Source organism: Neopsephotus bourkii, unplaced genomic scaffold (assembly GCF_033783945.1).
Source record: "Neopsephotus bourkii isolate Nb327-2 ecotype Australia unplaced genomic scaffold, CSIRO-AGI_Nbou_v1 NB_1761, whole genome shotgun sequence".
Lineage (NCBI taxonomy): Eukaryota > Metazoa > Chordata > Aves > Psittaciformes > Psittacidae > Neopsephotus > Neopsephotus bourkii.
Genome location: NW_026902235.1, coordinates 581,059 through 592,807, shown reverse-complemented (window position 1 = coordinate 592,807; position 11,749 = coordinate 581,059). Strand labels below are relative to the sequence as shown.

At 43.5% G+C, this 11,749-nt stretch overlaps 1 long non-coding RNA gene across 1 annotated transcript; it reads right to left on the bottom strand.

Moving 5' to 3' along the window:
- Positions 1-407: 407 nt before the first annotated feature.
- LOC133225514 (uncharacterized) lies at positions 408-5,797 on the bottom strand. Its single transcript, XR_009729174.1, has 3 exons — positions 5,649-5,797; positions 3,149-3,336; positions 408-639 (listed from the first exon to the last, which is right to left on the bottom strand). It is a non-coding gene; the product is annotated as an uncharacterized LOC133225514 (long non-coding RNA).
- Between the last annotated feature and the right edge of the window lie 5,952 nt (positions 5,798-11,749).

Here is an 11,749-nt window from a genome sequence, read left to right as displayed (position 1 = left end):
CTTCCTGGTTTTCAGCTTCTTGCTTGATAATTTGAGGTGTTGATTGCATCGATTTGTGTTTGGGGAAATAGTGAACTGTTTTCTATGCACTGTTTGTGCGTCACTCATGATTTTGTAGGTCTTGGTCTACCAGTCTCTCTCCTCTCTGTGCAACTGTCCAAACTGAGGTGTGGTAGCCTTCCAAAAATCTCCTGTCATGGAAGTTATTCTAAATCTCTGTTTATTCCTCTTTCCCATCAATAAAGCTCTTCTAAGTGCCAAAAGATTTCCAGTCAGTTTCAATGAGAATATGCATCATATTCAAAATGTGGCGATTCCATGGATTTATACATGCAACAAGTGGTTTTCTGCTTGCTCCTGGTGTTTTTTTTTTTTATTTCTCAATATTTTATTTATGAGCACTACCAAGGTTTGCACTGATGTTCTCAAGAACTCTCTATAAAGATTAAATCTTTATACACCTTCATATTCTATTCTATTCATCTTTAGATCACACTTGGCATGGCATGACACATATCCATACCTTGCATTAATACTTCCGCACCCTCCAGAAAAGGCTGGTCAGACCCACACTGTCCATTGGAAACTGTCCTGGGCTGCACCAGGGGCCTGTGAATTGTTCCATATGGTGTGAGTTGGCTGGGAAAAACCAAACCAGCCTAAAACCAACACCATAGTGTTGTAATGAGTAGAACTCCATTGACCAGGAAGGTTCCCTGGCACTGTTTAATTCACTGTTATAGGCAGATTCCCCTGACTCCTGCATGACTCTGAACACAAAAAGGTTTTTACTGCTGCATTTTTTCATATCATTTACATGGCCATCACACCATATAAGGACCTTTTTATCCCATGACTGGGGAAACTTTACTGAAAGCTTTCTGCAAATCCAAGTACTCAAGGCTACTGTGTTCTCACCTGCAGGATCTAGAAGTTCTCTGTTGGTCAGTTTTGGATGAGAAAACATTTTGTTCTGCCTTACGTGCCTGCTTATTTTGCTCTTTACTGTAGTGTCTTCCAGCTTTCCTTATAAAAAAAATCACGCTTCCTCATTTCACAGCTTTCCATATTTCCCCTTCAACTCTTTTTAATAAAGGGCAAGAAATTCTAGTTTCTGGTGCCTAGGTAGATTGAAGTGACAGATTTCCCAGCACAGCTAAGAGACTGGAATTTAATTTTTTCATTCCTTCACAGCTCTTTGGAAAATACCATCTGGTCTTGATGAATTTTTATTATTCAATTTCTAATTTCAAGCCTAAAATATAAACCAGTTCCTTATACTCATCCCTTGTAATGAAAATTTCCCATGTGGGAACATTACTAAATTCCTCTGTTTATTTAACTTTCCTGCTGTGCCCTTTCTTTCACAGTTCTCCCACTGAATTCTGATCTTCCATGAGCTGTACTAGTCCTATGGCATATACTTACTTTTTAATGCTTGAAAAAAAAGTGTTATCATTAGCTTTTATGTCTTTAGCAAGTTCTTCCTCAAACACATTTTGGACTATGTTAATTTGGTTTTACATTTGCTTACCAGAGTTTATTTTCCTCATTTGAAAGATATCCTTTTAGTTGCTTCTTTTATGCTACTGTATAACCATGGCCAGAATTATTTTTGTCCATTTCAAGTTTTCTAATAATGTCCTAGAGCTTCTAATACAATGTCTGCCAAAAGTATCCCCACCAGTTTCAATCATTTTGCCCTTCTGGCCATTCTCTTTAAATTCCTTTTTAACTAGTCTCCTCATTTATTTGGATAGTTTCTCTTTAAACTGTATAAGAGCAATTTCTACTTCCCCCCTCTCTCCTACAGAGTACTGAACTTCAGTCTATTATGGTCATTCTTATGGAGCTGCTTTTTGATGGTTAGACCTTGAACCAGGTCTCCTGGACTGCTCCATACTAAATCAAAGGTTGCTTCTTCTCTTTCCTATTCTCCAAAGAAACAGTCACTTACGCAGCCTGAAAATCTACTCTCAGCACCTCACCCCTTTGTAACAGTCACTAATCACCATGGGGGGAACTGAAGACTGCTTTTATTTTTGTGTTTCCTGCCCTGAGAGACCAACCAACATTACTCAGTGCTTGATGACCCCGCGCACCATCATTATGCCTACCCACAGAGTACAGAGTACAGCCACCGTGCTATTTCTTTGACATAGGCATTTCAGTCCAGCAGAATCGTGTGCTACTACTGATAGAGTGAACTTCTTTCCCTTAATGATCTTTCAGACCCCCCACCTATTGTCTCTTCTCCACTGATGCCAGCTACTCTGGTGTTACTCTGAGTTACACCATAGTAAGAATGTCATGCTGATAACTATCCCTCTCCCAGGTACCTAGGCAGCCTGTTAAGTCAATACTTTCCTTTAGAATCAAGTCTCCAGTTCATCTAATTTTTACATTTCTAGCATTCAAACAGATACATGCAAATATTTGGTATTGGTTCAGCTGTTGGGTTTTTAACACCAAACCATAGAATCAACTTACGTTGGAAAAGCCCTTTAAGCTCATGCAGTCCAACTGTACCCAGCACTGCCAAGGCCACCACTAACCCATGGCACTAAGGCCTCGTCTCCACGCTGTGTGAACACTTGCAGGGACGGTGACTGCAGCCCTGCCCTGGGCAGCCTGTTCCAATGCCTGAGCACCCTCTGGGGCAGGAATTGTTCCTCAGCTCCATCTAAACCTGCCCTGGTGCAGCTTGAGGCCGTTTCCTCTTGTCCCATCCCTTGTTCCTTGGGAGCAGAGCCCAGCCACCTCCTCTGAACAGCTAGAGATGCTGTATTAAGAACATACTCTTAAAACACCATCTTGAGTCAAGGTCTGTTTTGGCCATGTGGGAACCTGCCTCTCATGGGCACGTTCCACCAACTCCGAACATTTATTTGATTTCTAGCAGGTGCAGATCCTGATCCCATACACATTTTTCTCATATATGCCTTGAGACTTCTATTTCCTCTGCTGAGTACTTGGTTCTGAGAGCATTTAGGAATCACACTGTTGACAGCTTGCTACACAACCTCCTCAACAGCAAATTCTAAAACTCCTCTCCCATTCCTCCTTGGGCCAGTGGTGCTCACACAGACTCCCACTACTGACTTTACGTGGCACCAGGAGCCTAGCTAGACACTCTATGAGGTCTCACCTTTGTATCTCAGCCCAGAGCAGCTATCCAAACATCCAGCAATGGGATCCTCCCCACTGCATCCTCCACCTGGCACTTCACATCCCACAATGACATTTTGTGGTGTCCACTGGGGAGGTGTCCCTCACCTCCTGGATTTCCACATAAGTCTCCCAGGTAGTAAGGATGGAACAGTAATCCAAATCTTACTGAAAAAATCAAAATGATGCATGTTCTGCTTGGGCTGAATTTCTTAGAAGTTACTAGGAATGAGTGTTACAAATCAGAGTTAATACCCAAAAATGACTAGCTGCAGCTTTCTCAAAAGCATTTGATAAGATTGCTGGAGATGTCCTGCAAACACTTTTTTTCCAGCAAAAGATACTTAGAAATTGATCCAAACCACTACAGAAAACTATTTGTAACAGTTTTGTGAAGAGCAGAATCTTAACTAGCTTCTATTCTAATATCTTTAATATTAGGAAATTCACAATTGGCTTACCTGTACCAAATCACCAAGGAGCAGAAGAAATGAAGTCTGAAGACAAAGTGCCAGAAGCTCATCTATATACAGGTCCTACTTGTGATAGTAGGACTACAGGAGAGTCAGATGCTATGGAGGTGGTGGAGGAATTAGATGGAGGTGGAGAAGTAGGAAATTATACCCTTTAGTGATAAAACACTGAGATATAGACTGAAATGTTTTACAAGTGAAGATCTGTACACACAAAATGCAGGTCTGAGCACACGATGAGGAAACAGAAATGGCCAAAGAACTGAGTGGGTGGGAGACTGCATTTCAAAAGACTGTGAGGGTTAAAACAGTCTCTTAAAATAGGTCTGATACCTTGACCTTTCCACTGTGATAGCTCAGTCTAGTGGTTAAACACTTCAATGCATTACTGGCTTTCTCTGGAAATGGGCAAGGCTTGTGGTGGTTCCCTAAAGCAGCTGGAGTGACACACGATGAACCACTTACTCCACTGATGCCGGATTACACTTTCTCCCAGAAATTACCTCTAAATGGTTTGTTTTGCTCTGTTATTACAAATGTACTTATCATGGGAACATTTCTATCCACTGATGGCTTTTGAACTATTCAGGGAGGTATTTTCCTTCTACTACTCATTGGTTATGGTGAATAAGCCTTCACATAAGTCACCTGGCATTGCTTTGGCTCCATGACTGGGTAACTGACATGCTTATAGATAGGTGGAGGGACAACAGAGCATGTGTAAACTGGCCAAGAAACCACATGCAGAATAAATGCACTTTGCTGCTTGTTGCTAAAGAAGTTTGGAATACACCAAAAACTTCACAGCACATCAGCAAACAGAACATCCTACAAGCAACTTGGCCACTAAAAACTTCCAACAGCACTTTTGACATTAGCTATGGTGGAATTAAAAGGGGTCACCAAAGGAAAACATGAACAGGATTGAATTTGGATCCCCAGTTTGTGTGAATGAGCATGGTCCAGAACACAGATGTATCGCTAAACTAAGGCTGGTTAATGCATCTGGGACTTGGCCCTTGGAGGGGATGTGTTCATCTTCCTGCCAATTTCTGAGAGAGATTCGGTTTCAGAGGACCACCAGCTGCTTCTGTGTGGAAGAGGATGAGCCTCTCTGTAAGCAACATTTGTCAGTGCAGAGGGAAGGTCTGAGATGGAGGAGGAACAGAAAAGGAGGTACCAACAGCATGGGAGAGGATTCATGCTGAACAAGTGGTGTCAGTGCTGAACTGCATCACTCCAACTGACACCTTGGACTGGCAGCTCTTCAGCCACCTCCATAAGCCCTGTGGACCTGAATGTGATATTAAAATATCTCTAATTAGAATCGGGCCCTTTACCCTTGGCATATCCAGGTGGGAAAGCAATTTTCCACGGCAGTTTTCAGCCAGGAGGTAACATTGACTTGTTGAGGCCCATCTCTCACTGTAAGAAAGGGCTTTACCCCTGAAAAAAAGGCAAATCCTTGATGTACGGGTAAAGCAAATGTTTCAATATAGAACAGGCCTAAACAGACACTATCTGGAGACAGAGGACACTCACCTTCCCTTAGGACTTTCTGCCAGTGTTTAATCACCTCCATTGCTAAAACCTTGTGCCTTAGTCTGAATTTCTCCAGCTTCAGCTCCCAGTCAGTTTTCATTATGCCTTTCTACATTAAATCAAAGAGCCTTTTAGTACATGGTATTTTCTCCCCACCAAGGTACTTACACATTACTCAAGTCATCTCTCACTCTTCTTCCCTACAATCTAAACAGATTCTGCTTTTAAAAATGGATCACTAAAGGGCATTTTGTCCCACCCTCAGGTTGGTTTTGTGGTTCTTTGCTGAATCTTCTCCAGTTCCTTTACCTATTTAGAAGAGCAAACTTCAGACTGACATCTCATATTCCAGGTGAGCACATGCATGTGGAGGGAAGAAATCTATCCTTACTCTTACTCCTGTGTTAACATACACCAGACTACATTAACTCTTCATGCACTAACAGCTTACAGTTGCTCACTTACCCACAGCAATCTTTAGTCTACTTTTGGAGCCACTGTTTTCTAGAAGGTCCTTTTTGCCTTTCAATGCATGAGTTTGCACTTGGCTTCACATTAATACCTGTGAATGGGCCCATGTGATCCCAATCACTCAATTAGCTGCCTTGTCAGGTGCACTGCAAACATCTGCTGCATCCAGGCTGTGTGCTCCTAAACCAGCTCCCAGTTTAGCAAAACCAGGAAATCTGACCTGTTTGGTAGGATCTAAATGCTCTAAAACCACGTGGAGCAGCTTGTGTTGATTTTCCAGGTGTTCAACCTGTGATGGTACCTTTATTTTGCCTAGGACCTGTGCCAGCTAATTTGTTTAGAAGTAACTCATGTGGGCCTGCTACATGAGCTTGAATATCAGGACATCAATATTACAACATGTATTTAAATCAGCATCAGAGTATAAGAAATCTACTCAACCTGCTATTTTAGGATGCTGAAGTATAAAGGGAGACATATGCTGATGTTAAAATGTTTGGATCTAATAGGTGTTGCTTAATACCCTGACACATTGAGGGGCAGAAGAAATACTCCTCATACCTTGACATACATTTGCACTGTGCTATTCACTGTCCACTCCTGTCATCTATGTGCGATTTGTCACTCAAATGCGTATTTAGTTTGGGTGTCCAGAAAGGAAAACAGCCAACTGGAGCCTTTCTGTAGGTCGTTTATTAATTCTTCATTTATAAACCAAGGCTGACATGACTGAGTGCATGATAGAGTGGATGTCAGACAGGCTTATGTGAAGGTGGTGAGGCTGAAACTATGACTTGCTGGTTCTCAGCTGAGCAGCTCCTGAGGAACAGGGTTTTCACGCAGCGCTACAGCTCAGAGTCTCTTCAAAACAGAAAAGCGTATGTATGAAAAGCATTTGTAATTATCATACAGTACAGCACATTAGCACAGCTATAGCTACAGTGCTGTCACTTTGTAGTGATAATAGTATATTGTTGGTGTTGTGTTTCTCCTACAGTGACAGCACTAAAGGAACACGGATGCCTGGCAGCTCACATGCAAAGATACAGCATTATTTTATTACAAATACAACAGATGTATGGCATGTACAATGTATACAGTTGGATTAGAGTGCAACACAGTCCTTCCTCCTTATGCTGTAAGGGTGCAGGGAGAAATGGTGGATAGATCGTAGATCCCAATTACTTCAGAGTAACACAGCAAAGCAAGGTCTGTATTGACCATGCATTCATATTACAAATAAATGTGTCTTAAGCAGCAAGGCCAACAGCAAAGACCCATGGAGGTGTCTGAGCAGGAGAGAGGTCTGTCACTATGGAGGAGAGGAGGAGGATAAACCCAGACTGATAAAATGTCATCCCCAGATGCCAGCCTCAAGCTCCTCTTGGATCAGGAGGGTGTGGAGACACCCTACTTTCCCCTTAACATTTCCTCTGCCCTGTGCTGCACTCTCTCTCCACCTCTTCTCCATCTTTGTCTGCAGTTGCTGTTGTTGGGTGAGAAAGTGGAGAGGATCCCCCTGCTAACCTGGGCACTTCCCTCAGGCCTGGCTCAGGAAGGAATCTTCAGGGATCTTCCAGTGCAGCCAGCTTGGGATGCTGAGTTCCCATCCCAGGGACAGACATCTTACTTTTAACCAGGCCGTGAGATCTTTATAGGATGGTGACAGCACCATCTGTACAAAGGGTCCTTCATAACTCCTGCTTGTACTGAAACAGCCTATACTGAAGGAAAAGCAACTCCACATGAACACCATGTACAAAACTGCAAAATAAAACTCTAACTAGTTACCCACTGTGCCCACAGTGATATATCCTGCAACCAGTTTACCATCTTAGCACAGGCATCCTCAGGACTGCCAACCATTACAGTCTGAAGGAGAAAATGAAGATTGACCCTGCAAAGGGGGGATGTGGCTGCTGGCAAACAGGAGCTGCTGGAAAGAGCAAGCCCCACAGTGGCTCAGCATTGTCCATGGGTCCCCAATCCCAGGCTGAGCAAGTGCCTGCAAAAAGATTTCTAACATGTGACCCCCTGGGCAGCTCAGGAAGAGCAGAGGCAGAAACCCAATGTGAACAACCTGCAAAGGAACCTTAGTCTCTATTTGTCCAAACTTTCCTTGCTTTCCTTTACCTTCCAAGGTAAAATCTTGTCAGTCCTGAGGGAAGTCCTCACACCTGTCTCCATCCAGACAGTAGCAAGGCTGCGGCTGCTGTACCCCATTCACCCATTCTACCAAATGACTGAGAAACATCAACTACATGTTTTCACAACAGTCTGTAGAGACTTGTTGTATCTGACACAAAACTTTCTATGGCATACAGATCCTGGATCTTCAGTCCAGCATTCAACTTGCTTCCTCCTTCAACCTATTTCTCCATTTGCAGCTTCGGGCAAGGTCTTCAGTACCTGTCTGATGAACAATCACTATTTTCTCCTCACACCTGATGGCAGCTGCATTACTTTTGTAACATTCTCAGAGGGAACTCACCTGGGAGCAGTGGCAGAGCCCAGACAATATCAGTGCTAAAGGTGTTCAGCTGTGCCGAGCTACGAGGCGAAACAGGAGGTTGCAAAGGTAAGGAGCCTGATGGAACTCACAGATGGTCCTACTTTCTCTGAACGATGACTCTAATACCAGTGTTTTGCTGATGCAGGGTAACACAAAAGCACAATATGTCTAAAAGGAGCAGAAAGAAATGGAATGTCAAGACAGCTGTGTTGCATTTAGGTTTTGATGCCTCTAAGAAACCCCTCACATAAGCATCACTAATGGTTTTTGGGTCTTCACTCTCTTGACTGTACATTTCCCTTCAGCCTTGCCTGGTACGCTCCAGCTGCCTGACAACTCCACGGGCCATTGGCTATGGCAAAATAAAGGAGCATCAGACACATCAAAATCATTTGGCTCTTTGATGTTAGGTGAGTTCCTCCTCCTCATGCCCTTTAAGCCAGGGTCATCTCTCCGCAAGGTACAGCCTATGCTCCTCTGAATTGCTTCTTCACATGATTTTTCCTTCCTTGAGGAACACATGAGGATGCCTCCTCAAGATAACAGGTAGGTAAAACAAGGTGTCTTGGCATCCTTATCACCCCTTTGTAAAGGTTGCATTTTTCAACAGCAAATTAAGAAGATTAATCAAATTATTCTGGCATTTTCCAGCTGCTTGGTCACACAGGGTCACTTCTTTGGCACCCTCCTGCTGAGCCTTCCTAAGACACCGCTGCCAGGAGGTTCATAACTTAGCAAGGGAGTTTCAAAGCAAGGTCTGGAGTTCCCGGTGCCATGGCCTCTGGCAGGTTTTCCAGCCAGCTGGTGACATTTTCCTCCTGCAGCTTAGGAGATCTGCAAAGGGAAGCACCAGGCAGCTTTCCTGGCATGGGCTGTCTAAACTGCCACAGCCTGCTCCGTGTTTCTAGGTTCAGGAAGAACTGAAGACATGGAGGTGCTCCACACTGGCCTTACAAACATCTATTCTTCACACTGACACAGGTGAGCACCACAGTTCCTTTGCTAATTCTCTCAGCTGGAGCCTGGTGACCTCCACGTATACTGAAGATAAACATTAAGCAAAGGCAGCTCAAATGCACCTACTCAGTGGTGTAGAGCTGCTTGACTTTGCTCTAGGTACCAGGGCAGGAGGAGGGGATGTGACACAACAAACACTAGCATCACACTTCTGGGAGGCCAGGGAGACCCCATCTCAAATTAACATCTGGATCAAAGTGACAGCTGTCTGATGCTTCCTACCATGATTCCCTGAAACTTTTCCCTCCAGAAAGATGAAGCAATGGCAGTTGAGCTGTTCCAAGCAGTTTTCCTAAGCCGTGGACCACTGGTCTGGGTGTAATTGGCTCATATTATGTCTAACTGCTTGTTGTCTTTGTGGAGGGAGCAGTCAATAGAGGTGCAGTATCTTTTGAGGCCAGGCACTCTACCCCCAAGTCTCCCCTGTGGAATTTTGGGAGCCAGAACGCCCACATCTGGGGAGTGCATTTCCTCCCACCACAGACCTGGGGTTCAGCACAGAGATGCTCTTGGCTGTTCTAATATCCTTTCCATGGGGCATCAGGCGAATTCCCACTTTGGGACTGTCTGTGCTTGAACTTAGGCCCATTTAGCATTGGGTGTTATGTCAACTATACTCAGTTCAACCTGGGCGAAGGTGCATCATGCACTCTCTTTTCTGTATCAGCCAGGCCTTTTTCAGCTTGCCTGAGGTAATGAGGAAGAAGCTCATTTGAAATAGGTCACTGCAACCACACTAAAAATACCTTTGCATTGGTTGAATTGATTTAACTGGACCAGTTTAACTCTGCGTGGTAGCAGCAACCTAAATCCTCCTAAATGAGAATTTTTGTTTCTCTAAATGTTCCAGAGCAGAGAAAAATAAGGAGAGCAACACATCTCAGTGTCCTTCAGGCCTGTATATCCTGTAAGTAGTCTGTAATCTAGAAGAGACTATACTGAGCCATAGAATTCTGCTGTCACATTTTGTGCTCCTATAATTAAAGTGCTTCCATTGTAAACTCAGTTTTTTGGGGCTTATAACTTTTCTTAAGAGAGTGAACAGCAATGACCTCTTTCTGCATTCTAAGCAGGTTTTAAGGTCATTATGTGAGTGTTAACTTTCTGTCACAGTATATTGTAATGAAATGGGTCTTTCAGAGTAAAAGCATTTTACAGTATTGGTAAAAATGAGCATATTCATCTTAATTTTCGCATCTACTTAATTTCAAGAGCTTTTATAATTAAATGTTTGGTTGCACTGGCAAATAGAGGGAGCAAATCCTTGTCATCATGAAAACAATCCTATTCCATCTGTGTGCTCTGCTGGGGAGGAATGAAAATAGCTTTACATGGAATTTCTCCTTAGAAAGACAAATGATGACTTTTCCATACTGGAGCAGCAGATGGGTGTTATTTTCTCAGCGAAATCAGCCACTGGACCCTGCTTCCTAGCTGGTATCCAGCCACCACCTGCCTGAGAATGTGCACTTTCCAAGGTAACTCTGCTGGATGGAGTTCTACTGCAGCACCAAGAGTGGCCAAACACTCCCAAGGAACTGCCAAAGATAAAATAGAGCTGTGGAGATGGTGAGTGAAGAGCAGAGTGATGGTCATAGGGCTCAGACAATGCCCTGCTCTTTACAGCTGCACAGGGGGGACCAGGACACACAAAGTCTTTTGCTTCCCATGGGTGAAGGGTATGAGGCACCACACATACCACCCTTCCTACAGGCAGGTAACTGCCTTCTCTGGGCAACAGAGCTTGCCAGGTCACCACAAAATACATTGAGAAGGGTCTGGTTCACTACATTTTTCCTAGGAGACCATCATATTTTGTAGGATTCCCTTTGGGATATTGCTCAGGTGCATGACTGCAGATCAGTTCAGGACAGTTGTCCTGGGTTCAGCTGTAGCAATCAGTTTTCTCCTTCTTAGTAGCTGGTGCAGTGTTGTTCTCAGGCTGAAGTTTCTCAGTGCTTAAGAAGTTTAGCTTCTCTCATGATTCTACTTTCAGTCATAGTCAGAATTTCTTTATATTTAGGAAGCCACCACTCAAGAGTAAGAAAGCAGAGTGTTCCAGAGATAGGGATCTTGCAACACAGTCACCCACCCACAATGGCTGAGCCCACAACTGGAAATCGTATCCATTTGGGGAGTTCCTCTTTCATAGAGTTGTTGTCATGTTGGACAGATGGAAGAGAATAATTATTCACAGGCTGGAAAATTGTATTATAACTAAAACTAAACACAACCTGTTTTATCAGTCCAAAGATGTAGCTCATAGATTTCAAGTTCTTCCATGGGGAGATGATTCTTGGACCGTGTAGGGGAAGACAGACTGACAGCTAACAGTTAGAAACTGAAGGTAAACATGTTCAGGACAGAAATACAGTACAATTTTTAATAGTGAGGTAACTGATGGCAGAAATAGCATGCCTGGGGACATGGTGGATTTTTTTATCACTTGGCAAGTCCTGCCATCTTTTCAGAGGCATTAAATAGAAGTTATGGTTTTGATTGATAAATTATTAGTGAGGTTTTGGCTTCTGTTAAGCAAGGTCCAACCAGCAGTTGCAATGGTCCC